General features: G+C 49.2%; 1 pseudogene; it reads right to left on the minus strand.

Moving 5' to 3' along the window:
* LOC131586345 (uncharacterized) overlaps positions 1-26,944 on the minus strand; it is a 982,094-nt pseudogene that overhangs the window by 950,896 nt on the left and 4,254 nt on the right.

The following is a 26,944-nucleotide window of genomic DNA, read 5'->3' on the forward strand; positions in this document are numbered from 1 at the left end:
ACAGAGCCCCCTGAGATATCACACACAGACACCTGGGATGTCACAGCCCACTCAGTGATGTCACAAACCTGCCCTGGGATGTCTTACCACCATTCAGTGATGTCCCAACCAGTTTTGTGACGTCACAGCCCCTCTCAGATGTCACCAAACCAACTCATGATGTCACATAGCCCTCTGTGATGTCACAGAGCAACATTTGATGTCATAGTTCACTCTATGATCTCACAGCTGGCACTGTGATGTCATACAACCTGTCCTGAGATGTCACATGGCTCTTCTATGATGTCACTGCCCACTCTAGGATTTCCTATCACAACCATGTGGTGTCACAGTCCTCTCTGTGATGTCACAACCCACTAAGTGATATCACCCAGCCCACACTGTGATGTCATACAGCCACACTGCGATGTCACACCCTGATTTCTGATGTCACACAATCCCCTCTAAGATGCCATAGCTGCTCAGTGACCTCACACAACAAACTCTGTCATGTCACAGCCCCATCCGTGACCTCACACAGCCCACTCTGAGCTGTCACACAGCCCCTTTCTGACATCCCAGCTGCTCTGGGGCTCCAGGACACAGACACAGAGGTGCCGCTGTGACACAGCCCCCTCTGGGACATCCCACAGCCCCTGCCAGTGCTGAGCCCCTGGGAGCTCTGTCTGGGCCTGCTCGTGTTCCTGAGCTGCCCTGGCAGGGCCCCAGCCCTGCTGGGCTGTGCTCAGGAGCTGCTCCTGGCCAGAGCTGTCTCTCTGCAGCGCTGCCCTTGCCAGGAGCTGCCTCTGGGCCAGGAGCCCGGCCCAGCTCAGCAGCACAGACACAGCACCAGCACTTTCATCACCCTCTCAGGCCTTCGGGGCTCTTTGCATCACACTCAGTCCCTCAGAGTGTGCTCCAAGAACTTCTCAAGAATTCAAACACAGACAGAAACACTGAAGTTTCTTGTAGTTGAAATGAGAGACACGAGTGAGAAAGTGTCCCCAGGTTCCAGGTAGAGCAGAAGACTGGAGGCCCTGATGGCAGCTGGGGACAAGCAAGGGAAAGGTGTCTGTGGTGCTGAGCAAAGCTGGATGTGTTTCAGGAATGCCAAGGGCCAAGGGCTGAGCCCCAGCCCCTGGCAAGGCAGATGCTGTCCCTCCCTCATTGCTCAGGGCTCTTCCCGGGCCACTGGCATGTGGGGATGTGCAATGCCAAGGGCAGCACCATGGGGCGGCCCCTGCCAGGCTGCTGAGCAGGGACAAGGAGGCAATGAGGCCCCAGGGCTGCCAGGGTCACTTGTCCCCTGCTGGCCTCAGGCCCAGGGCCAGCAGCCATGGCCAAAGGGCTGCACAAGTTGCCTCTGGCAGGACCTTGCAGCTGCTGCCCATCCCTGTGCCCTCTCCAGCCCAGGCTGCCCTGTGGTGTCCATGCCCTGCGCCTCTGTCCCTGCAGGCTGTCGTCATCCCCCGACTGCCCCATCTCGCTGGCCCCTTCCTTTGCTGACAGCTCTGTGTCCTGCCTGCCTCTGCCTGGCCACACAAAGCCTTGGGCTGCTCCAGACTCCATCTGGGGGATGTGTTGCAGCACAGCCCTGCCCTGGGACACAAATTCCTTCCTCCTGGTGTTCATACTGGGCCTCCCCAGCTGCACTTGGCATCAATTCTTTCTTTCTCTGGCTCTTTTCCACTATGTCAAAAGGATCCACCATCTCTAAAACCGCTCTTTAAACACTCTCATGGCTCTCCTCCACTGTCCTCAGTCTCCACCCCACGGAGCACAGAGCTCCTTTGTCCCTATAGAGTGGTCATGTGCCTGAGGCCTCAAAACCCCACCTTGGGAGATCTCTGGGCCCTCTCCAAGGGGTTTTCAAATGAAAACAGACTGCTTATAGTCTAAGAAAATCACAAGAGGACAAGGCCAACCTAACCCCTCTGTCCTGGCTGCTTTTGTCTTGGAGCAATTCTTAGATCTATGGAATTTGGGATGCCAAATTCTAAATGGTCCCTGGACAAGGAGGCTGGAGCTTTTCCATAGAAAGGAACAGAGCTGCACTCTTTCAGGGGCTGATGTGAGGTGACCACCAGAGGCCAAGGCCAGCCAGAGCTAGCAGGTTTTTTCTGGGAGATACCCTTGAATAAAAGAAATGTTTAAGGGAGAGTACCAATTTTGGCAATGGGCAACAAAAAAAAAAAATGGTATTCCATTGTTAATTCTGTGGGACAAATTGCATTATGGTTCAATTCCACCTGTCCAGTCTTTTACACATAAACAAAGTCTGGGACCAGGATTGGAGTAGACAGCCACCCCAGTCTCCTCTCTTAGAAGGAATTTAAATGTCTAGGCATCCTAGAGGGTTTTGAGGATTCCTGGTGGCTGTTGGGTGTCATTTCTCCACCTCATGACTCAGCAGGAGTTTCTCCAATAAAGAAATAAAGCTTTTGCCTGAAGCTCCCACTCTGCCCATGACAGGAAGCCCTGGGAGTGTCTGTGACATCCCGGCTCTTTGGCAGCCTGGGGACTCCTGGGATGTCACCGTGGAGCCCCCGGGAGTGCCTGTGACAGAGCGGTGCCTTTGCAGCCCAAGGTCCCCTGGGATGTCACCATGGAATTGCTGGGACAGTGTCTGACCACACGGCTCTTCAGCATCCCCAGAAACCCCTGGGAGGTCTCCATGGAACCCCTGTCAATGCCTGTGACATTCTGGCTCTTGAACAGCCTGGAGACTCTTGGAATGTCCCCATAGAGCCCCTCGGAGAGCCTGTAACAAATCTGATTCTTGGAAGGCAACCATCACTAGCCCCTGTTGCTATGGTCTGTTTCCATGGCAACCATCACAGCCCCTGTTGCTATGGTCAGTCCCTTGGCAGCTCCATGGAGACCCCATGCCAGGGGTGGTTGCCATGGACACCAGCTCAGGCCTGGAGCCAGAGCCCGTTGCCATGGCAACCATTTGCAGTCCCATCCCCAGGCTCATGGGATCACAGAGCCACAGAATTGGCTGAGTTGGGAGGGACCCATGGGGATCCTCCAGTCCAACTGCTGGCCCTGCACAGGACACCCCAACAATCCCAGCCTGGGCCTGGCAGCGCTGGCCAAACGCTGCTGGAGTTCAGCCAGCCCTGGAGCTGGGAGCCTTCCCTGGGGAGCCTGTTCAGTGCCCCAGCAGCCTCACGGGAAAAACCTTTTCCTCACATCCAGCCTAAACCTGCCCGCCTCAGCTCCAGCCGCTCCCTCCACTCCTGTCCCTGGGCACCAGAGGGAAGAGGTTCCCACAGTACCCAGCCAGGGAACCGCTTCCAAGGCTGCTGCCCATGGCAACCAGGCCTGGCATCAGCTGGGATGCTCGGTTTCCACGGGCTGGGCTTCAGGAATGGCATTCCTCAATTTCCTGGTCTTGCTGAAACCGCGCTTCCGCTCTCTTCCCTCTCGCCTCCCATGGAAAGCAGAAAAGGCAAAGATGCCGGGCTGGGATAAGAACAATTTATTGAGAACAGCAACGAGATAATGAATGAAGAGGAGCAGAAACAACTTTGTATAACAGAAGGGATAACATAAACTACTTACAGGGAAAACTAAAAGACCACCGTCAGCTTTTTCCTGGCCACGTATTTCCTCCTGACAGGAAATGAAAACCTTTTTCTCTGGTGAGAGAGAGGGAGTCCTTTTCCTGCACCTGGAAACGACCTGAGATGGGACTGAATATAATGACAGGGCCATCTCCAGACCCACACCTTCTTTGATCTCACATCATGTCACTGCCATAGGCAGGAAAAGGTAAAGGTGTCTTCCCAGCATGGATCCCAGGGAACATGGATCACCAGGTCTCTTCCCAACGTGGGGCCCTCAATGCGGAATGAAGCTGGAGCTGTGGAGAAAGCTCTTCCTGCACTTTGGGGCATTTGCAGAGCTTCCCTTACTGGTGCCTCCGTTGGTGTCTTGTCAAGCTAGAGCTGTGGCAGAAACTCCTCCCACACTGGGGACACTTGTAGGGCCTCTCCCCAGTGTGGATGCGGCGGTGGGTGATGAGGGTGCAATTTCGCTTGAAGCCCTTCCCACAGTCAGAGCATCGGAAGGGCCTCTCCTCTCTGTGAATCCGCTGGTGCAGGAGAAGACTGGAGTTGGTCTGAAACCTCTTCCCACACTCAGGACACTCGTAGGGCCTCTCCCCAGAGTGGATGCGCTGGTGAATGACGAGTTTGGAGTTGTAGCTGAAGCCCTTCCCACATTCCCCACACTCGTAGGCCCATTCCCCAGTGTGGATCATCTGGTGGCTGACCAGGTTTCTTCTGTGGCTGAAGCTCTTCCCACACTCCAAGCACTTGTAGGGCTTCTCCCCATCCTGAAGCTGCTCCTGGACCACCAGCTCAGAGCCCTGGCTGGATCTCCGGCCGCCTTCCCGGCACAGGGTGGGTCTTTCCTCCTCAGAGCACCCTGGGCTGGGTTTGGAGCTCCTCCTCCTGCAAGATCTCTGGAGCTTTTCCTCCCTGTTGGACTCCTTTACTGTGGAGCTGCTCAAAATGGCCTCTTCCATGAGGTTCTGCTGTGGGGATTTTTCCTCCCTGGTCTCCATCCTCAGCTCCTTGTCTGGAAGAGGAAGGACAAGGAGAGGATGGGATTTGCCTCTGTGCCAGAGGGAAGGGGAAGGAGATCCCCCCAGTGTGTCCCCGACAGGACGGCGTTGGCAGTGGGGTTGTCCTGCAGCCGGGGGCCAGGCTGGGCTGGGAGATGGAGCAGGAGAGAGGGGGAAAGGGGCACTGACTTCCTCCTCACCTGCCTGGGTGTCCTGGGGCATCTTCCTCTTTCTCACAGCCTCCTTCTCCATCCAGCCAAGCTTTGGGATTGGGAAATCCTGGTTTGGGAGAAAACAAGGAATGAGCACATTGAGTTTGAAGGTCTTTCTGTTCAAGTCCCTCTCTAGAAATCACCAGGGCATCTGGGGTGTCTTGGTTTGAAAGGAGAGGTGTTTGCTAAGGAAAGCAGAAGCCTCCATTGAAATGGATAAAAATGTAAACATCCCATCCCCTCCGAATTATTATAATCTTGAAATCAAAGTGCTCTCAGGTAACGATATGGGAAAAGGAATATAAGTTCTTTAATAATGAAGGAAAATGAAAATGCAGCAGTAAAAAAAAAAAAAAAAAAAAAAAAAAAAAAAACCAAAAAACAAAAAACAACTCACCAACAGAATCAGAATGCAGAATGCAACCTTACACACTGTTGGTCAGGGTTTTGGAAGTAATTTGATTAAATGGTGTCTGCAGTCCTCCTGGAGTGACAGATGTGGTTCTGTTGAAGCAATGATCTCGTAGAAGGGTGTATCTTACCTCTGAAGTTCTGATGCTGTAGATGGGTCTGGTCTCTCCTCTGGGAATCCTGTGGAGAAAGACTGCCTGTGGTGTTCTGATTCTGAAATTATATCCAGTCAGGAACGCTTGGCTCCTCCCCCTGGGTGGAGCATCTCACAATGGGATGATGTAATTTTATCAGTCCTGCAGTGAGACTCAATGGCCCATTACCAGAAGATATCCCCCTGGAGGGAGGATGGGTGGTGGAAGAGATAAAGAACACTGCCCCACCTGGTTTTAACAGCTGGCCCATTAACAGAAGATATCCCCCAGTTATGAGGGATGGCTCATGAAAGAGATAAAGAAAATAGCTCTACCAGGTTTTAACAGATGGTGAAAGAATACATACTTTTGGTTACATCTTGCACTGCAACCCAGGACATGGGGTCCATAAAAACCTCCCAAACACCAAGGTTCAGCCCTGAAAATGCCTCCCAGGAGTTCCTCATCTCTGGTCTCTCCCCTTTGGTGTTCAGGGGTTCCTCCCTGTCCCAGCTGCTGGGGGTCAGACTTGTACTGGGGGTCACCTGTCTACTCAGTCCCAGGCTGATGGGAGTGCCAGGAATCCAAAAAGTTCCCCTGGTTCCATCTCTCCACTTAGGAATGCTGGGACCCCACAATGTCCCCACAAGGGGCATTTTCCACTCAGCTTTGGATTTCTTCATTCTCCAAACATCCCCTCCAAAAAAGCCAATCCAGGGACACCCCAGGATATCTGGGCCAAGTTCCCCCTCCCTGGTCACCTGTGGGATGGGGGGTGATGATCCCATGGGTGGAGGCTGTGAATTCAGGGAGTGCTTGACCTCGTGCTTCCTTCTCCTTTCCCTGATCCTCCTTTGTCTCTCCTTCAGTCTGAAGAAGCTGCTCCAGGAGTCAGAAACAAAACTCCAAGTCCCTTGGAGCTTCAATCGTTCCCTCTGAGGGCAGGGACTGCCAAAGGCTCCCCAGGGACTGGCGAGAGCAGATCCTGGAGGCCAGGATTGCCGGGAGCCAAAGGCTCTGAGCAGGGAACTGCAATGCTGAGCAAGCCCTGGCTAGGTTGGAGGAAGCAGAAAGGCCAAGCCCTGAGCCCAGGCCTGGCACAGCAGGGCCTGTCCCTCACGGGTGGCTCGGGGCTCTTTGTGGGGCAGTGGGATGTGAGGGGCAGCAAGGACAAATGCCATAAACCTGTGTGACACTCCAGATCCTTATGGAACCAAGGGGCCAGAGTGACACCATGGGAAGTTGTGGAACCAAGGGGATCATTGTGGCACTCTTGGGCCCATGGAACCAAGGAACCAGTGGGACACTGTGGGGCCTCATGGAAACAAGAGGCCACTGTGAGCCTGCAGGGCTGTAACACCCCAGAACACTTCAATGCTGGTGGATACCAAATGTTCCTGTGCTTGAATTTGGTTCACAGGAGAAACACCCACCAGATCTTCTCAACATGGACAGATGTAATAAATATTCTTGGTAGGAAGGGACCCACAAGGATCATCAAGTCCAACACTTAAGCGAATGGCCCCACAAGGATTGAACCTACAACCTCGGTGATGTTGGCACCATGCTCTGACCAATTTAGCTAAAAGGTCAAAATGACACAAAATTTAATGGGCAAAATATAGACAACCAAGGAATTTTGGCAAAGGGTTTAATACAGCATGCAATTGAACATAAAACTCTTACCATAGCATTAACTTTGCAAACTTAGTTAATTTAACCTAAAAGTGTTAATCCTTAAGATTTTGGGTAACATTAAGATATCCAAAAATGTTCCAGGTACATAGGAAAAGAAGGAGAAGAAAAGGAGACCAGAAAGACAGAAGACCTACAGAAAAACACTTACAGGATGATCCCAGTCACTCCCACTACAATTGCAGTCACTCCCAGTAAGAGCTGGTGCACGTAGTCACCCCCAGTATGGTTCCAGTCCCTCCCAGATCCTCCCAGTATGATTCCAGTCATGGCCAGAGTGACTCCCTGTCATTCCCAGGATGGGCCCAGTTGCTCTCAGTCACCTCCAGCATGGTTCCAGTCCCAGACAGCACCTTTCCATTCACTCCCAGTATGATTCCAGCTAGTTCCAGTAGGATCCCAGTATGACCCCAGCATGGGCACAGCTGCTCCCAGGATTATCCAGTGTGGTTCCAGTTGCTCCCATTTACCTGCACTGTGGTTTCAGTCTCTCCCAGTCTATCCCAGTTGTTCCTAGTCACTCTTCAGGTGCTTCCAACCTGATCTCAGTTGCTCTAAGCCACTCCCAGTCACCCTGAGTGCAGTCCCAGTTGCTGCCAGTATGGTCCCAGTCTTGCCCAGCATGGCCCAGCTGCTCCCACTGTGATCCCAGTAGAATGCCAGTTGCCCTCAGGATGGTCCAGTTGCTCACCGTCCCTCCCAGTGTGATCATAGTTGCCCCCAGTATAGTCCCAGTCACTCCCCAGATTATCCCAGCTGCTTCCAGCATGGTCCCAGTCATGCCCAGTTGTCCCCAGTGCAGACCCAGTCAATCCCAGTTGTTCCCAGTTTTCCCCAGCACAGTTCCCATTGTTCCCAATGTGTTCCCAGTCATCCCCAGGATGGTCACAGACATTCCCAGTATATCCCAGTTTCCCTAAGCATGTCCATAGCCATTCCCAGACACTCCCAGTAATCCCAGTCAAGTGCTTGTTATCCCAGTATGATCTCAGGCTCAGTATATCCCAGCTGAGCATTCCCTGAATTCACAGCCCCCCCATCCGTGGGATCATCACCCCCCCATCCCACAGGTGATCGGGGAGGGGGAGCTTGGCCCAGACATCCTGGGGGGTTCCTGGGTTGGGTTTTATTGGGGGGGATGTTTGGAGAATGAAGAACTGCAAGACTGACTGGAAAATGCCTTTTGGGGGGATATCGGGGGTCCCAGTGGCAGCTGCTGGCAGAGGCAGCCTGGAGGAGCAGAGCCCTGTGACCCCCAGGACCCCAAAGTGGGGAGCCCAGAGAGGGGGAGCACCACAATTCATGGGACCCTCAATTGCCTGGAGAGGGGCAGGGGGGGAATCCTTGGACCCCCTGCAGACCCAAGAAGGGAATAAGGGGAGAAGTGACCCTGGGAGACCCAGCATCCCTAAGTGGGGAGATGGAAACAGGTGAAACTTTTTGGATTCTGGGCACTCTAAGCAGCCTGAAGAGGTCAGGGACCAAGTAGAGAGGAAACCCCCCAGTACAAACCTGACCCCCAGCAGCTGGGACAGGGAGGAACCCCTGAACACCAAAGGGGAGAGACCAGAGATGGGGAACTCCTGGGAGGCATTTTCAGGGCCGAGTCTTGGCATTTGGGAAGTTTGTTTGGACCCCATGTCTTGGGTTGCAATGCAAGATATAGCCAAACTTACTTATTCTATCACCATCTGTTAAAACTTGCTGGGGCAGTTTTCTTTATCTCTTTCATGACCCATCCCTCAGAACTGGGGGATATCTTCTGTTAATGGGCCAGCTGTTAAAACCAGGTGGGGCAGTGTTCTTTATCTCTTCCACCACCCATCCTCCCTCCAGGGGGATATCTTCTGTTAATGGGCCATTGAGTCTCACTGCAGGACTGATAAAATTACATCATCCCATTGTGAGATGCTCCACCCAGGGGGAGGAGCCAAGCATTCCTGACTGGATATAATCTGAGAATCAGAGCACCACAGGCAGTCTTTCTCCACTGGATTCCCAGAGGAGAGACCAGACCCATCTACAGCACCGGAACTTCAGAGGTAAGCTACAATCTTCTACGGGATCATTGCTTAAACAGAACCACATCTGTCACTCCAGGAGGAGTGCAGCCACTTTTTAATCGGAGTGCTTCCAAAACCCTGACCAATGGGATGTAAAGTTGTATTCTCACTCTGTCAGTGGGTTGTTTCTGTGTGATTTTTTATTTTTTGTTGTTGTTGTTCTTGTTTTTTTGTCCTGCTGCATTTTCATTTTCCTTTCTTTAATAAAGAACTACTATTTCTATTCCTATATCTTTATTTGAGAGCACTTTGATATCAAGATTATAAAAATTCGGAGGGGGTGGGTTGTTTCCATTTTTATCAATTTCAATGGAGATTTCTGCCTTCCTTAGCAAACACCTTTCCTTTCAAACCAAGATACCTCAGATGCCCTGACGACTTCTAGAGAGGGAATTGAAAAGAGGGACCATCAAACTCAATGTGCTCATTCCTTGTTTTCTCCCAAACCAGGACTTCCCAATCCCAAACCTTGTCCAGATGGAGAGGAAGGCTGTGAGGAAGAGGAAGATACCCCAGGACACCCAGGCAGGTGAGGAGGAAGTCAGTGCCCCTTTCCTCCTCTCTCCTGCTCCATCTCCCAGCCCAGCATGGCCCCCGGCTGCAGGACAACCCCGCTGCCGACGCCATCCTGCTGGGGACGCACTGGGGGGATCTTCTTCCCCTTCCCTCTGGCACGAAGGCAAATCCCATCCTCTCCTTGTCCTTCCTCCTCCAGACAAGGAGCTGAGGATGGAGACCAGGGAGGACAAATCCCCACGGCAGAACCTCATGGAAGAGGCTGTTTTGAGCAGCTCCACAGCGCAGGAGTCAAGCAGGGAGGAAAAGATTCAGAGATCCCGGAGGAGGAGGGGCTCCAAACCCATCCCAGGGTGCTCTGAGGAAGAAAGACCCACCCTGTGCCGGGACGGCAGCCAGACATCCAGCCAGGGCTCTGAGCTGGTGGTCCATGAGCAGCTTCAGGATGGGGAGAAGCCCTACAAGTGCTTGGAGTGTGGGAAGAGCTTCAGCCAGAGGAAAACCCTGATCTGCCACCAGATGATCCACACTGGGGAATGGCCCTACGAGTGTGGGGAATGTGGGAAGGGCTTCAGCTACAACTCCCAGCTCATCGTCCACCAGCGCATCCACACTGGGGAGAGGCCCTACGAGTGTCCCGAGTGTGGGAAGAGGTTTCGGGTCAGCTCCACTCTCCTTGTGCACCAGCGGATTCACACGGATGAGAGGCCCTTCCGCTGCTCCGAGTGTGGGGAGGGTTTTCAGCACAACTCCACCCTCATCATCCACCGGCGCATCCACACTGGGGAGAGGCCCTACGAGTGTCCCCAGTGTGGGAGGAGCTTCACCCAGAGCTCTATCTTGACCAGACACCAACGGAGGCACCAGTAAGGGAAGCCCTGTAAATGCCCCAAAGTGAACGAAGCGCTTTCTACACAGCTCCAGCTTCATCCCCCCTTGGCGAATCCACATTGGGAAGAGACCTGGTGATCCATGTTCCCTGAGATCCATGCTGGGAAGACACCTGTAGCTTTTCCTGCCCATGGCAATGACATAATGTGGGATCAAAGAACATGAGAGTCTGACCATGGCCCTGTCATTATATTCAGTCCCATCTCAGGTCATTGCCAGGGGCAGGAAAAGGACTCCTTCTCTCTCACCAGAGGAGAAGAGTGTCCTTTCCAGGTAGGAGGAAATATATGGCCAGGAAGAGACAGTCGGTGGCATTTTAGTTTTCTCTGTGAATAGTTTGTCTTATCCCTTCTGTTATCAAAATTATTTCTGTTCCTGTTTGTTCCTTATCTCGTTGCTGTTCTCAATAAATTGTTCTTATCCCAGCCTGGGATCTTTGCCTTTTGTGCTTTCCATGGGAGGTGGGAGGGAAGAGAGCAGCGATGCAGTTTTAGCAGGGGCAGGAAATTGGGGAATGCCATTCCTGAAGCCCAGCCCATGGAAACCGAGCATCCCAGCTGGTGCCAGGCCTGGTTGCCATGGCAGCAGCCTTGGGAGCGGGTCCCTGGCTGGGGGCTGTGGGAACCTCTTCCCTCTGGTGCCCAGGGACAGGAGTGGAGGGAGAGGCTGGAGCTGAGGCAGGCAGGTTTAGGCTGGATGTGAGGAAAAGGTTTTTCCCGTGAGGCTGCTGGGGCACTGAACAGGCTCCCCAGGGAAGGCTCCCAGCTCCAGGGCTGGCTGAGCTCCAGCAGCGTTTGGCCAGCGCTGCCAGGCCCAGGCTGGGATTGTTGGGGTGTCCTGTGCAGGGCCAGCAGTTGGACTGGAGGATCCCCATGGGTCCCTCCCAACTCAGCCAATTCTGTGGCTCTGTGATCCCATGAGCCTGGGGATGGGACTGCAAATGGTTCCCATGGCAATGGACTCTGGCTCCAGGTCTGAGCTGGTTTCCATGGCAACCAGCCCTGGCATGGGGTCTCCATGGAGCTGCCAAGGGTCTGATCCTTGCAACAGGGGCTGTGATGGTTGTCATGGAAACAGACCATAGCAACAGGGGGCTGTGGTTGCCATGGAAACAGACCATAGCAAAAGGTCGTGGTGATGGTTGTCTACCAAGGATCAGATTTGTTACCCTCATTGGGGCTCCATGGGGACATTCCAAGAGTCTCCAGGCTGTTCAAGAGCTGGAATGTTACAGGCATAGACAAGGGCTCCACAGAGACCTCCCAGGGGTTTCTGGGGATGCTGAAGAGCTGTGTGGTCAGATGCAGTCCCAGCAATTCCATGGTGACATCGCAGAGGACCTTGGGCTGCAAAGGCACCGCTCTGTCACAGGCACTCCTGGGGGCTCCATGGTGACATCCCAGGAGTCCCCAGGCTGCCAAAGAGCCGGGATGTCACAGACACTCCCAGGGCTTCCTGTCATGGGCAGAGTGGGAGCTTCAGGCAAAAGCTTTATTTCTTTATTGGAGAAACTCCTGCTGAGTCATGAGGTGGAGAAATGACACCAAACAGCCACCATGGATCCTCAAACTCCTCCAAGTCACCTAGACTTTTAAATTTCGTCTAAGAGAGGAGACTGGGAGCAGCTGGATTCAATCCCAGCCCGAGTTTGTCAGAGGTTTATGTGTAAATATTGGACATGTAGAATTGAACCGTAATGCAATTTGTCCCACACGATTAACAATGGAATATCAGATATATTTATATAAATACCACTGTGACTGATTCTGAAGATGATTTATTTACACCAGAGAGTAAATAAAGAAAAAGAGTTATTTAGTCCAGAGTAGAGGAGCTATAACAACTGTTAGACTATAGTGCTCTAGGAAGCAATTTTGAAGTAAACAGGGCCTTGCTGGAGTTGTTTGAGCCCATTCCAGGCACAGCCTCCTGCTCCAGCAGGAACTGCCTTTCCTGTGCCATGCCCAGGGCAGATCCTGCTGCAGGAAAAGCCCCAGGCCAGCCCCAACCCAGGGAAAGGCTCGGGCACAAGTGCAGAGTGCCGTGCTGGGAGCTGTGCCAGGGACAGCCTGAGGCACCAAAGGCACCTTGGCAGCAGCAGCTGCTTCCAGGCCATGGCCAGAAGGCTCCCTTGGCACCCCGGCCTGGTGGCCAGCACTGCAGAGCTGCTGCTTCAGGGCTCATTTCTGGCTGGGCTCTGAAAAGCCACTGCTGCTCCAGGAGCCTGACTGGGAAGCAATTGGCCCCAGCACCCTGGGGACAAGATAATAATGAAACAACTCTTCATGGCAGCAGAGACAAGGCAGGGGAAGAGGAAAGGGGAGAGCCAGGCCCAGGGGACATGGCTGCAATGGTGATGGCTGTGAGGTCAGTGCCACTGCAGCAGCCTGGCTGGCCCTCAGCAGACATTCTGGCCAGGAGCACTGTGAGGGCACCCAGTACATCAGAGAACCCACACAACAGGAATTCCATCCTTGGGGATAGGAGGGGTTTTCACTGTGTCAGGTTGCACAGAGCTCCTGCTCTGGGAGCATTCTTGGGATAGGGCATCGACTTGTCTGGAAAAGCAATTGCAGTTTTGTGCCACTCTCATAAAATACCTGATTAAAATTTTTCCACCTTCTAAACAATATAAATTAACTCTTGATCACTTTAAAGATATTCATCTCTGTCACTGCAAGATTTGGGAGAAAATAACTTTGACCAGTGCTTCCATTTTCACAGACCATGGAGAGGACCCAAAAATCTCCCAGGATGGGGTTTGGAGGCCTCATCACATAAGCAGCAGGTAGAGGCTGAGGGCCCTGAGCCTGAGGCCAGCAGGGGACAAGTGACCCTGGCAGCCCTGGGGCCTCATTGCCTCCTTGTCCCTGCTCAGCAGCCTGGCAGGGGCCGCCCCATGGTGCTGCCCTTGGCATTGCACATCCCCACATGCCAGTGCCCCGGGAAGAGCCCTGAGCAATGAGGGAGGGACAGCATCTGCCTTGCCAGGGGCTGGGGCTCAGCCCTTGGCCCTTGGCATTCCTGAAACACATCCAGCTTTGCTCAGCACCACAGACACCTTTCCCTTGCTTGTCCCCAGCTGCCATCAGGGCCTCCAGTCTTCTGCTCTGCCTGGAACCTGGGGACGCTTTCTCACTCGTGTCTCTCATTTCAACTACAAGAAATTTCAGTGTTTCTGTCTGTGTTTGAGTTCTTGAGAAGTTTCTGGAGCACACTCTGAGGGACTGAATGGGATGCAAAGAGCCCCAAAGGCCCGAGAGGGTGATGAAAGTGCTGGTGCTGTGTCTGTGCTGCTGAGCTGGGCCGGGCTCCTGGCCCAGAGGCAGCTCCTGGCAAGGGCAGCGCTGCAGAGAGACAGCTCTGGCCAGGAGCAGCTCCTGAGCACAGCCCAGCAGGGCTGGGGCCCTGCCAGGGCAGCTCAGGGACACGAGCAGGCCCAGACAGAGCTCCCAGGGGCTCAGCACTGGCAGGGGCTGTGGGATGTGCCAGAGGGGGCTGTGTCACAGCAGCACCTCTGTGGCTGTGTCCTGGAGCCCCAGAGCAGCAGCTGTGATGTGAGAAAGGGGCTGTGTGACAGCTCTGAGTGGGTTGTGTGAGGTCACAGATGGGGCTGTGACATCACAGAGTTTGTTGTGTGAGGTCACTGAGCAGCTACGGCATCATAGAGGGGATTCTGTGACATCAGAAAGCAGGGTGTGGCATCACAGTGTGGGTTGGGTGATATCACTTAGTGGGCTGTGACATCACAGAGAGGACTATGACATCAGAGGTTGAATGCATGACATCACAGAGTGGGTTGTGACATCACAGAGTTTCTGTATGACATCACAGAGCCACCACAGGGTGGGCTGTGACATTACTGAGTGGGCTGTGAGGTCACAGAGCAGACACCACAATCCCAGAGGGCAGCTCTGTGACATCAGACAGCAGATTGTGACATCACAGAGCAACTGTGTGACATCTGAGAGAAGAGTGTGTGATGTCAGAGAGAAGGCTGTGACATCAGAGAGTAGGTTCTGTTATCTCAGAGGGGCTGGGACATCACAGTCCAGACTGGGACATCACAGAATGGCTGTGGGACATCCCAAGGTCTGTGGGGCATGGGACAGGGGGACAGGGAACCCCTGGCAGCATCCCCATATCCCCCAGGGCCAGAGCCTGGGCCAGGGCTCCTTCACCCTGTCACCAACGAGGGCTTGAGAGCGCTTAAAAATCCCCAGCAAGGGAGCAGCAAAAACCAGATTTAATATTAAGCAGCAGCAGCACAAAGTTCCTTGGCAAGAGTCACTCTGCTCCTGACTGGACACTTCAGGCACAGCAAGGAAACAAAGCAACAACAAAAACAAACAAAATCCAGGCAACTAAACCAGAAATGAACCCAGAACCATCCGTGTGTGTGTGTGTGTGTGTGTGTGTGTGTGTGTTTGAGCTTAACAGAGTTCAAACTTAACAGGACTTCACTTATGCCTTAATTTATACCTCAAATATCACAATTTAGCAAAAGCACTTAACAGTATTTAAGCTAACTTATATGACTTCAGGATTTAAGAGTGGAATAACACTTAACAATATTCAACTTAGCTTATTGTTGGAGTCAGAGGCACCGAGAGTGTGCCCTTATCTCTGATGCCTGGCTCTGACATCCAAGAAAACACTGAATTTCATATAACACCGTGAAAACAACTGTTAAATAGAAAAACCAGGAGTGTAAGTGTGTAGATTAAAGAGATTTCTTATGTCACTGCATGAAAAAGTTAAAGTTTGGAGTTTAAACTCATTTAGAAAATAGAGGACAAGATGGAGGATTCAGGGTGTTGTCTCTTGTCCTTCTTTCTTCTTCATCTTCTTCTTCTAGAGGTTTTTGGGTAGTAGTAGGTGATTGGATAGAGAATGCTGCAGTGCAGCACACAAGTGTTGGGTCATTGGGTCACTAAGAAAAAATAATTTCCTTGGCATTTGTTAATTGGGTAATTGAACATATTAAAAACCTTGAAGAAGATCTTTATTAGTAATTTTGCACCTTTCTATCTTAGTGCACATAGCTGCTTGTGGCTCCTTGTACCCTGTATACATGTAATGGAGATAAAAGAAGAATAAACAACCAAGTCCAAACAAGAGAAAACTGCCTCTATCTCATCAATCTTCAGTCCAAGGGGTAAAAAGAACCCAACCACAAGTGTCCCATCAGGACACCAGGGCCACACTGCACCACTGCAGATGGGAGCAAACCCTTGTGGACTGCGTGCCTTACAAATCTGCTAAACCCATGTCACACACATCCCTGAATTTAGACATTTAAAATATGTACATTTATCCATAGATACCTTTTCATCAGCAATATGTGCTATAAAACACACAAGAGAAAAGGGTTGGGATGCCATTGCACACTGGCAGTCAGCCTTTGCTGTTTTGAGCATCCCTCATAGCATCAAAACAACACACATCTCACAGAAAACAAAACATTTCCTACAGCCCTGGAGTGTAACACACCACACTGGCGTTCCTCAAATAACAATAAAACAGGCCATTGTGGAAAGAGCACATGGCACTTTAACAGGAATTACTGAAAAACAAGAGGCAGGAATGTGTGGTGGGACCCCAGAAAGCAAAGTAGCTAAGGCTGTTCATACAATAAATCATTCAGCAGTATCAGAAGATCCCCAAACCCAGGCTCGCTTAAACTCTGCAATTCCAACACAAGTGAAAGACTTAGCAATGTGAGCTCTAACAAGAATTACCAACTTGTCAGTGCCAACCCAAAGCTATTCAAGTAGAAGACAAAACCCCCATGAGCTATATATGCAGTGAAGCAAGGGGTCAATTAATGCTACAATTGGCACAAGATAATGCAAACCAAGACTGCAGAAAAATTATAGCTGCATTACCTCAAGAGAATCCATTTCTGGAGGAGATGATTACAGCATGTGCTAAGGTTGGGACTGGATCTCATCACATGGATATGCTAGCCAATTCTATTACAGCTGCTGTTAAACTCACACCCCATTGCTACAAGTGTGGACAACAAGGCCACGGGAAAATAAACTGTCCACACAAGCTGTCGTGGTTTTGAACTAGTAATTAACAAAAAGGGAAAAAAAAGAATTATTTATTTCTTGCTGTGAGATATGGATTAAAATAAGAGTAAACCAGGCATAAAACTTAAAAGGAATAAAGAGAAGTTTATTGACAAATTACAAGAACAAGAACACCAGAATAAACTTTTAGAAAAACCTTTTCATTTCTCACTGCTCACTATTCTTTTGTTCACATGACAACAGAGACAAAAACTTCATAATTTTGATGGTTTAAATAATCTTAATTTTTTTAATAGTCTTTCCATCAGTTTCTGTAAAGAAACAGAAGTTCCTTTCTGTTAATTTATGGAGTTTTTCACAAGAAAACTATTTTTGTTATAGTTTCTCGTTTCTCTGATATCAGCTGTTCAGAGCTATTGTTATTAAAGCCCACTCCTCCCATTTCACATCACTCTGAAATGTGTTATGGGTTATAAGTTTGAGGATAGCATTTTTAAGGATAAGTTAGTCAAAGGCAAAAAAGTATTTTTCATCTGCTTCTGTGAGCTTCACTAGAAAACAGTTTTCTCATTGCCTCTCAAGGCTTCAAATCTCTCAGCACTTCACTATACCACAATTACTTCATTTTTTACTCAAATTTACACTTTGAACACCTTATTCCTCCTCATACTCTATTATGAATTAAAGGAGTTTTTTTCAGGACTTCATTGTCCATCCCCATAGTTTTAACAGAAAGATATTTCAGCTTAATTAAAGCATCTTCTTAATTCTCTACCTTTCTTGAAGTCTCTTTTCTTTCTTGCTACTAGTAGTTTATAAAGTCTTTTTTCATGTTGATTACTCTCCTTTTCTCTCTCTGGATGAAAAGATTAATCCGCAAGTCTCGTCTGGATAAGAAAGAGTTAAAATCTTGCCCAAGCTTTTGTAGATGGTTCGGTGATTTCTGCTGAACAGGAGCTGGAGCCGTTTACGATGAAAAGTTCTTCATAGCTGCTTTTAGAGAGCGTGGTCTCTGTCTTTGCTTGCTGCAGGCTCAGAGTTCTTTTCCTCTTTCACTCAGCAGTTTTCTAGTGAATATAGTTACAGCAAACTTTCTAGCTGAACCAGAGATCGGGCCGGGCCCGGCCCAGCCCGACCTGGCCCGGGGCAAGCCTCATCTCCCGGCCGGGAGACGAGAGACGCGGCGGGCCCGGCCCGGCCCCCGCCCGGCTGCATGGCCTGGGCAGGGAACTGGAGGCCAGCCGGAGCTCCGCCACCCTTCACAGTCAGGAAAACAAAGAACAACCACGGACTTCTGGGTGTACACTTTAAGGTGGGGTTCACAAGTTGATTCTACTTTTCAATGGCTAAAACTGCTGTCAATTCTCAGCAATGACCGATAATTGGTCAAGAGAAAAGACTCCAGGCAGTCTCCAGCAACTTTAACTTTCTTAAAGGTAAACTAACCTCATGACACAAGCCCATTGCACAGGGGACAGCTCAGGGACAAAGAAGTAATAATGCAAGCTGCAACCGATGTAAAAGAGTTGAACATACAGCCAAAGACCACAAACAACACCCTCCTGACAGTACCTCTACAGATGTGATGGAGCAGATTAAAGAAGAGTAACCAGAACAACTTATTCACCATGAAAATCAGACTCTTGAAAAGACAGTTCATTTAAAAACTGTTTGTTTACAAATTGCTTTTCTGCTAAGTTGGGTTTTTCTCACGGTTCTAAACATTGAATGTTTTTTGTTTCTTGTTTAAAGAGTTCAGGATAATCTCAGTTCTAAATACTTTCTTGTTTTTTAATGTTAAGTTGTAACTTTTAACTATAAGTAGTTAACCTGTGGCTTGTTACCTGAAAGGATTGTGATCCTGTCTGCCAGCTCCTGGAAGGGAGTGTTGCAAACTCAATTTAGTACACAAAGCATATTGCTTGCTGAAGAGAATTAATTGTGTCAAGTTAACTAGAAAACTTCATTCAAATTAAACCCATGCTGTCCCTGTTATCATGTCTGCAAAGGGCCCTTGCAGATAGGGTAACAGAGAGCATTTTCTATTTTTTAATTTAACCAAAAAGGGTGAATTGTCACAGTATGGTCACAGTAGAGCTGGTCAGGACTGGACAAAGTAAATCTAGACATAACACAAATCTAATTTAGCAGTAAATTCTCTTTAGCCATAGATTTTAGCACAAATTTAATTTAGTGAGCCTAATTCATGTCTGAACCACTGCACACCACTGGCCAGGATGCAGGGCAGGGAGGGAAGTATCAGCCAATGGCTGTCTAGCCTGGGAAATTTGAATTTGGTATTCAAGTGAGTTCTGAATAATAAACGAGGCTGTTTTGTCTGATGAGCACCTGGAGCATAAATCGTGGATTTTGTCTCTCCACTCATGACCAGCAGGTTACAGATACACCTTGGGCAGTACAAGAGCCTGGCCAGGGCTACACCCAAGATGAACGAGAAATGGTCACAAAAATGGACAAGTGATCACAAAGTCACACATTTTTAGAAGTTTAGGTTAATCTGCATATTGGAGTTCATTGTCCAATTACAGCTTCAGATGATCAAGTCCCATCCTTCTTGTTTTCTCTCTTCAGTCCACCCTTGTTTATGCTTTTGGGCCTGGAACTTGTAACAATTGTCCTTGGTATCAAGATAGAAAAGGAATTGTTTTGTCTACCTACTCTGTGAAGAGAGCTCACTAATACTTAATATGGAGTTCAAAACTACAAACGTAGGCAGCACAGAATATAAAAGATATGAAAGCTAAAACTTAAGGCAACACACCCTGAAGGGTTGTGAAACTAAATAATTTTGGAGAGGGACTGAGTAGGATTCAGTGGCATAGAGTGGTTTTGAGGAGACAGATAGAAGCCTCTCGTCTCTTTGAGTGCCAAGAAATGGAGACAATTACACCAAATAACCCCACAACCCCCAAATCCTCCCAATTATCTCCCAGATTCCCTTGAAGCACTAGTAAAATGTGAGGCTCTAGATGCCTTTGATGAATTTGTTGATTTTTACCACTCTGTTATTTCTCTGTTTTAAATAGATGAAGATGAAGCAAAAGATAATTGAAACCAAAATAAAATGACCTCCAGCCCAGTGTGTTCCCAACACAGATCACTGGGAACGTGGGTCATCAGGGCTCTGCCCAACGTGGGTCCTCCCATGGGGGATGGAGCTGGGGCAGCACACGAAGCTCTTCCTGCACTTGGGGCACTCACAGGGCTTCCCTTACCGGTGCCTCTGTTGGTGTCTGGTCAAGTGAGAGCTCTGGGTGAAGCTCTTCCCACACTGGGTACACTCGTAGGGCCTCTCCCCAGTGTGGATGCGCCGGTGCCTCATGAGGTGGGAGTTTCGCTTGAAGCCCTTCCTGCACTCGGGGCAGCGGAAGGGCCTCTCATCCGTGTGAATCCGCTGGTGCCTGAGGAGAGTAGAGCTGGTCTGAAACCTCTTCCCACACTGAGGACACTCGTAGGGCCTCTCCCCAGTGTGGATCATCTGATGGATGGTCAGTTGGGACCTCTGGCTGAAGGTCATCCCACACTCCCGACACTCATAGGGCCGTTCCCCAGTGTGGATCCTCTGGTGGCAGATCAGGCTGGAGCTCTGGGTGAAGCTCTTCCCACACTGGGGACACTCGTAGGGCCTCTCCCCAGTGTGGATGCGCCGGTGGTTGATGAGGGTGGAGTTGTGCTTGAAGCCCTCCCCACAGTCAGGGCAGCGGAAGGGCCTCTCATCTGTGTGAATGCGCTGGTGCTTGAGGAGATTGGAGCTGCTGTGAAACCTCTTCCCACACTCAGGACACTGTTGTAGTTAAGGCCTTGCGCTGCGGAAGAACTCGGGATGTAACGGAAAGCTAGAAACCCACCCCTCTCTGTTAGGATAGCAAGGCCCCCTGCAATTAGCCAATAGCACCTAAGTGTGATGTAAGCAGATGGGAGTAACACAGTGAACCCAGGCTATAAAATGTTAAGTTTCCCTGCAATAAATCGCCATATTCGCCATCCATCACATTGATGCAGTGGGATATGGACCGCGCGGCTGAAGATAGCCGCCCGTGCTGGTTCCAGCCAGGGTACCAACCTTACTTGACCCCGACATATGGTGCCGAAACCCGGGAACAAGAAAAGTGGGACAAGAAGAAAGCAAGGATACCCTGAGTCAAGGAGCAGCGGTCAAGATAGTGAGTCTATTCTTGACGGGAGAGCCTAGGCCCAGAAGGATGATGGAATCATCAAAAAAGGTTAGATTGTAAGTTGTAAATTAATTAAGTTGTAAACCTAATTCGCTTGTTATTACAAGGCTTTGGGTTGTTGAAGTCGTAAATCGGCTTGTAAGGTTTATCCACCCTAAGGTGTGGGACAGATGTACTAAAATGCTTGCCAAAGAGATCTGGGGAACAACAAGGAACGGTATGCTGGTTACCCTGAAATTCAGGGTTAGAGCTTTTACAGCCCCCAGACGGGAGAAGCTCAACTGAGCCGGGAGAGGGGCCGGGAGTCCCCTCAGTCCCTAAATTCTTATCTGCTCTCAGAGAAACAGCGAAGAGCAGAAGATTTTTGGAAAAAGTTAACAGAAATAGCCAGAGGTGTGGCAGAAAAAATAAGAAGAAAACATCCCTCCAAAGACATAAAGATGGCACAGAGAAAGAAGTTGTAGCGCGGGAAAAATATGTCTCTAACAAAGAAAGAGGAATGTGGTCGGGGGATGGGAAAGAAAAAGAATGTGAAGAAGAAAGATAAGGAATGTGAAAGAGATAAGATGCGGGAGGCACAGGGATTGGAATGCAGGAGAGGAGAGAGGGGGGGAGCAGAAGGTGGAGGGAAAGGTGGGATGGAGGCGGAGTGGAACCAGGGGGGAGGGAACAGCCTGCCCACGGGGGTGGTAGCGAGGCCGGGGCCCAAGAAAAGGCACGGCAAACGGGAAGTAACCGACCAGTTTTGACTTTGACTGAGATACGAGCGGTTCGCACACACACACCCCCCCCCCCCCACTCCCTCTCTGAGAAGCGGCGGGACAATACCGAGTTTGTTACAAAGTCATAATTTACTGAGTTTTTAAAAGGTGTTTATGTACCCTTTTGGAGTTAATTTTGTGTTTAAAGTAATTATGAGTTCATGCAATTGGAGTTTTCAGAGTTTTTCTCAGATTTGAAAAGTAGCCCGGCACGGCCGAGTTCAGGAAAACACACGGCAGTACGCTGTTGCCATGGCAACCACCAGTGAAACAAGTAACAGCGACTTCAATGGAACCGCGGAAAGTAAAGCAATAAAACAACAAAAAAAAACAGAAACCTGGACATTTTTGAGAGGGATAAAAAAAAAGAGAGAGTTTTAATTAGACAATTTAAAAAATTAGAAGTTTTGTAAATTGTATTGTTTATAAATTAGCAGATTGTTGTAATTAAAATTGAGATTTAAAAATAAGTTTTTATTGAATGAAGTGCCTTTGAAAATAAATTAAAAAGTTTAAATGTTGTATTTTTGTATCCCAAGAAACTTAAAAGATTCTTGCTTTGTTTCAGTAATTTTAAAGTTATGTTAATTATATATTACCCATTTGCTGAGTTTTTGACAATTTTAATAAGGAAATTTTAATGTGAATCTTTTTGTTATATAAAACACATATAACAGCATATATATCAATTCGGATTTTAGATTTTAATTTAAAAATTAGACTTGATGTTCCTGAAAAGTGCTACAAAAGCTAAATGACAACTTGCCCAATCCTGTGTTGTGGCTTTTTTTAGAGAGGCTGCACTTTGGAATCTTAGCTAATTTGAGCATATACTAGGCAAATTTTTGTTGTGAATGAGTGTTTTTAGTAACATTTGTAGTTATTGTGGGTTATTTTCAAAGCTAGATAACATAGAATTGTGATGTATTTGTTACATTTTTATAATTTTATAGTGAATCCATGTTATTGTTGACTTTAATGTTTTTAAGTTAAGCTGTATAACTTGGATATTTTTTTAAAGTTAGGTTTTGTTATTTCCTTTTGTTATAAATAATTATTGTTAAGTTTAAATTTTGTTTAATTTGAATTGTTTTATGTTTTATTGGAAACACTTGTTTAAATTGCAAAGTATAGTTATGTTTTTAGAAATATGAAGACAGCTACAACTGAAGCAACTGTGATAAACCACTGATGAACACCTGCTTGTGGACAGAAATGAATAGTCTGTGACACCCTAGACTTCATTGAGAGTTCTATTTAGTTGTTGCAATTTTTGCAGTTTTGTTTGCTATAAATTTATTATTTTTCAGTGTTTCCAGAATTTTAAGAAGATGTGCCATTGCTGAGGATCAGCTGCCATAGGAGAGGCTTCAGATTAAACCAACTGCTGCATGGTTTAATTGGTCTGGTACCTAAGGCTCCTGATCATTTGCTTTGTACAAATGCATTTTAACAGTTTGCTATGCTGTAAGCATCTCATAGCTGCTACTATTGAGAACCTTGTTTTAAAAATTAATTAAGAGGCATCTTTCCAGTTTAAAGTCTAAGGCCCTGGCCAAGTCTTAACTTTACCTGGACAGAATGTTTATTAACAGATCCAGATGTTTTCTATCCCAAATCAGTATTTGAGTCACTTTTTGACTTTGCAATTTGACCCTATTAATATGACAGCTGGATCAATTTTAAAGTGAGCTTGGAGAATCAATTCCGGAGGTGATTATCTAATCCTTCACTGATTTTTTGTTTCTGTTTGTTTGTTAACTATGAGATGCTGGTGCAGTGTTTTAATAATTAACAGTACTTTTATATTAATTGATTTTCAACTGCTATAGGTTTTTATTAATTGTGTATAAGGTTTGTGTTAATGTTGAACAGAAATACATCTCATTTTTATTTTTTAGAAAATGGGGGAAATTGATACCCTAAAAGCAATTTAATTAGTGTAATTCATTAACTTTAAGGAGAGAAGTGCCTGTGTTTTGTTGGCAGGTTGAGAAAAGTCACCTGTCCATTTGACCAGACTGTCTGCCTCTGAACACATGAGATCCGGTGAACAGAGATGTCATCACACAGCCTTGGTACTCCAGACTTGGATCAGAAGTGGACCTGTCAGGACACAGTTGTGTCTGAACACTATACAGACAGCTGCCAACAGAAATTTTATACTGTTATTATGATGTGGTGTTTCTATTAATTTTTCAGGTATCCTTTGTTTTAAGATTTAGAAGGGTCTGAAGAACAACTTGAACCTCAAAGCCCTCAGTCACCGATCAGCTGCCAGCTGACATCACAGGAGCAGTGAACGTTCCAGAACTGAATCGTGTTGGAGAAATTCTGTAGAAGATTTGGGAAGTGTAGAGACTCCATCTAACTATATATAAAGCAAATTGTAATTGTGTGTTTATCCTTTTAGCAAATTGCTTTCACGCTTAGACTACATATATATAGAGCACGTGTGTTAAAAGTAGTTAGATAATAGTTTAAGATAAAGTGTTTAGCCTGTGTAATAATTGTTATGTTAGTATAAAATATAAGTATTTTCCTTTAAGAGGTAGTGTAAGCATCTTTGAAAGTTTATTTAACGTTAAAAGTTTTAGCTATAAGTTTGTAAGCATGGTGTCATTTACATGATAAACTGCTTATAGTAATTGTGTTGTTTATAGTTATAACACCTGAAGCAGTGAGCCCCAATTTTGTGGTACAAGCTGAAAACCCATGATCTAATAGTCAAGCCCTTGCATTTATACCCAAAGCTTTAACTCCTCTGCTGACTTTTGTGTGTATTAGCTGGTATCATCCCCAGAGTCCTGTACCACCTGGATGAAGAGTTGAGCCTGCAAGTGGAGAGACTCACCCGACTTCAGAAAAGAGAAGTGGTGACAGGTGTAACCATAGCGATGCTGCTTAACCTGAGAGCAACTGGTGCTGCCACAGGTGTCTCTGTCATCGTGACCCAACAACAGAGACTGTTTTAGCTACAGATGACTGTAGATGAAGACCTACAGAGAATTGAGAAATCCATATCCTTTCTAGAAAAATCAGTCTCCTCACTCTCTGAAGTTGTTTTACAGAACAGGCGAGGTCTCGACCTTCTATTTATGCAGCAAGGAGGCCTCTGCATCGCCCTGAACGAAGAATGCTGCTTCTACGCTGACCACACCGGAGTAGTGAGAGACACCATGGCAGAGCTACGAGACAGGCTGTCTCAACGGAAGGCAGAGAGAGAAGCTCAGCAAAACTGGTTCCAGTCCTGGTTCAACCAATCTCCGTGGCTGACCACCCTGGTGTCTACCCTGATTGGACCAGTTGTGATGATTTTATTCGTGCTAATCTTTGGACCCTGTGTTTTAAATAAGCTTGTATCCTTTGTTAAAAGCCGACTAGAAAAAGTTAACATTTTGTTTATAGAAAGGCAACAGATGCTTTAAAAATATACTTAGTCACCGCTTGTGCCTCATATTTACTAATGAAAACTGTAGTATCCATTTTTAAAAACTTTATAATATAGATAAGTTAGACAAAGTGTTTAGAAATACGTATAAAAAATAACATTAGAATTTTTAAGACTAATATACCTTATATTTTAGCAAATTAATTATTCATAGAGAGGGGGGAATATGTTGTAGTCTAGGGCATTGCGCTGCGGAAGAATTCGGGATTGTAACGGGAAGCTGCTAGATCCTCTGTTAGGACAGCAAAACCTGCAATTAGCCAATAGCACTTAGGTGTGACGTATGTAGATGGGAGTAACACAATGACCCTAGGTTATAAATTGTCAAATTCCCCTGCAATAAACGCCATTGCTTCGCCATCCATCATATTGATGTCTTGTGGGTAGATTGGCCAGGGTGGCCCGGGAGAGAGGCCACGGGCAGGCTCCTGGACTAGGGTGTTAGCCTTGCTTGGAAAACCCACACCCCAGCACCCCCCGCCGGGGTCCCGGCAATCCCAGGGGTCCCCCCCCTCTCGGGGTCCCCGCTTTGCGGCTCTGGGGCTCTCCTCTCTCTGGGGTCCCGCTCAGGGAAGCCGCGGCTCTCCCGGGGCTCCCCTAAACCGGGGTCCCCCCGCTCCCACCCGGTCCCCACCTGGCACCGGCAGAGCTCGGGGGACCCGCATCCCCCCGACCCCTTTCCCGGGGCTCTGCCGCCACCGGGACCCCCCAAAAACACCTCCCGGGGACCCCCGGGGTCCCCTCGAGGGGCATCTGCGGCTCGGCTCTGGAGCCCTGCCATCCCCAAACATCCCCCCCAAAAACCCCAAACCCAGGGACCCCCGGGGTATTTGGGGCGAGCTCCCCCTCCCCGGGCACCTGCGGGATGGGGGGCGATGGTCCCGAAGGAGCTGCAGATCCAGAGAGCGGGGAGCGCACGTGGAGCCTCCTCTGCCTGCTCCAGCTCTTCCTCCTCCTCCTGCTCCTCCTCTTCCTCCTCCTCTGTCCCTCCTCTTCCTCCTCCTCTGTCCCTCCTCTGTCCCTGGGCGTGGTTCGGAGCCCTCGGGTGAGCGGGGCCGGGCTGGGACACGATGGGAAAGGGCTGGGTCCCCCCCAAACCGAGCTGGGAGCAGCGGAGGTTTGGGGGAACAATGGGAACGGGGCGGGACAGGGGGACAGGGGGAGGTGGGAGCACTGAGGGTCCCCCAGTTCACCCCAGGACCCCCAAGCCCCGTCCCAGCCCCCCCAGTTCCCCCCGCAGCCCCGGCTGAGGGGGGCTCAGCCCAGGAGCCGCCGTCGTTCGGGGCTCCCCCGAGTGCAGGACCGGGAGAGTTCCCGGCTCGGGGAGGCCCCAGCAGAGGAGGGGATCTTGTCCCTCTTCCAGGGCCTTTCAGGGTCTTCAGGCCCCTCTCAAGAGAAGTTTTTATCTTTCTGAGGTATTTCGGGGGGATCCCACCACTACAGGGGTGTTTTTTCCTCCCCATTTTAGGGTGTTTGTGCGGCCGCAGCCCCACAAGCCCCTTTTGAGTGGGGATCATGACGGCTTTAAGTGACATTTTTAGGGGTGGGTTGTTTTGGGGAACCTGCTGGTAATGGAGATGGGGACCCCATGCCAGGTTTGAACCTTCTCAATGTCTGTATGGGGTTTTGCAGTTTTTGGGAGTTTTTGGAGCATCCAGGGCTGTGTTTGGGATCAGGGGAGGTTGGGGTGTCCCGGGGGGTTTGGGGGTTCTCGGCAGGTTTGGGGGTACCTGGGCAATGCGGGTGGCAGTGCTGGGGACCCCGTGCCGGGTTTGAACCTTCTCACTGCCCACGGGCAGTGTCAGCGTGTTCAGGGAGATCCTGGGGGGCCCGGGGGGTCACCCCAAATCCCAGGGACCCCAAATGCTGAGGGACCCCCCAAACTGCCCTCACCACTGGATCTGCTGCAGGCAGGGGGGCACCAGCACTCGGCCCCCACCCTCCACCATCACAGGGGGGCTGTGGAAGAAATCTGGGGGAGCACAGACAGGTCGGGTGGGACCCCCAAAGTCCTGGAGGAGGAG

The sequence above is a fragment of the Poecile atricapillus genome, chromosome 19 (assembly GCF_030490865.1).
Source record: "Poecile atricapillus isolate bPoeAtr1 chromosome 19, bPoeAtr1.hap1, whole genome shotgun sequence".
NCBI classification, from domain to species: Eukaryota; Metazoa; Chordata; class Aves; order Passeriformes; family Paridae; genus Poecile; species Poecile atricapillus.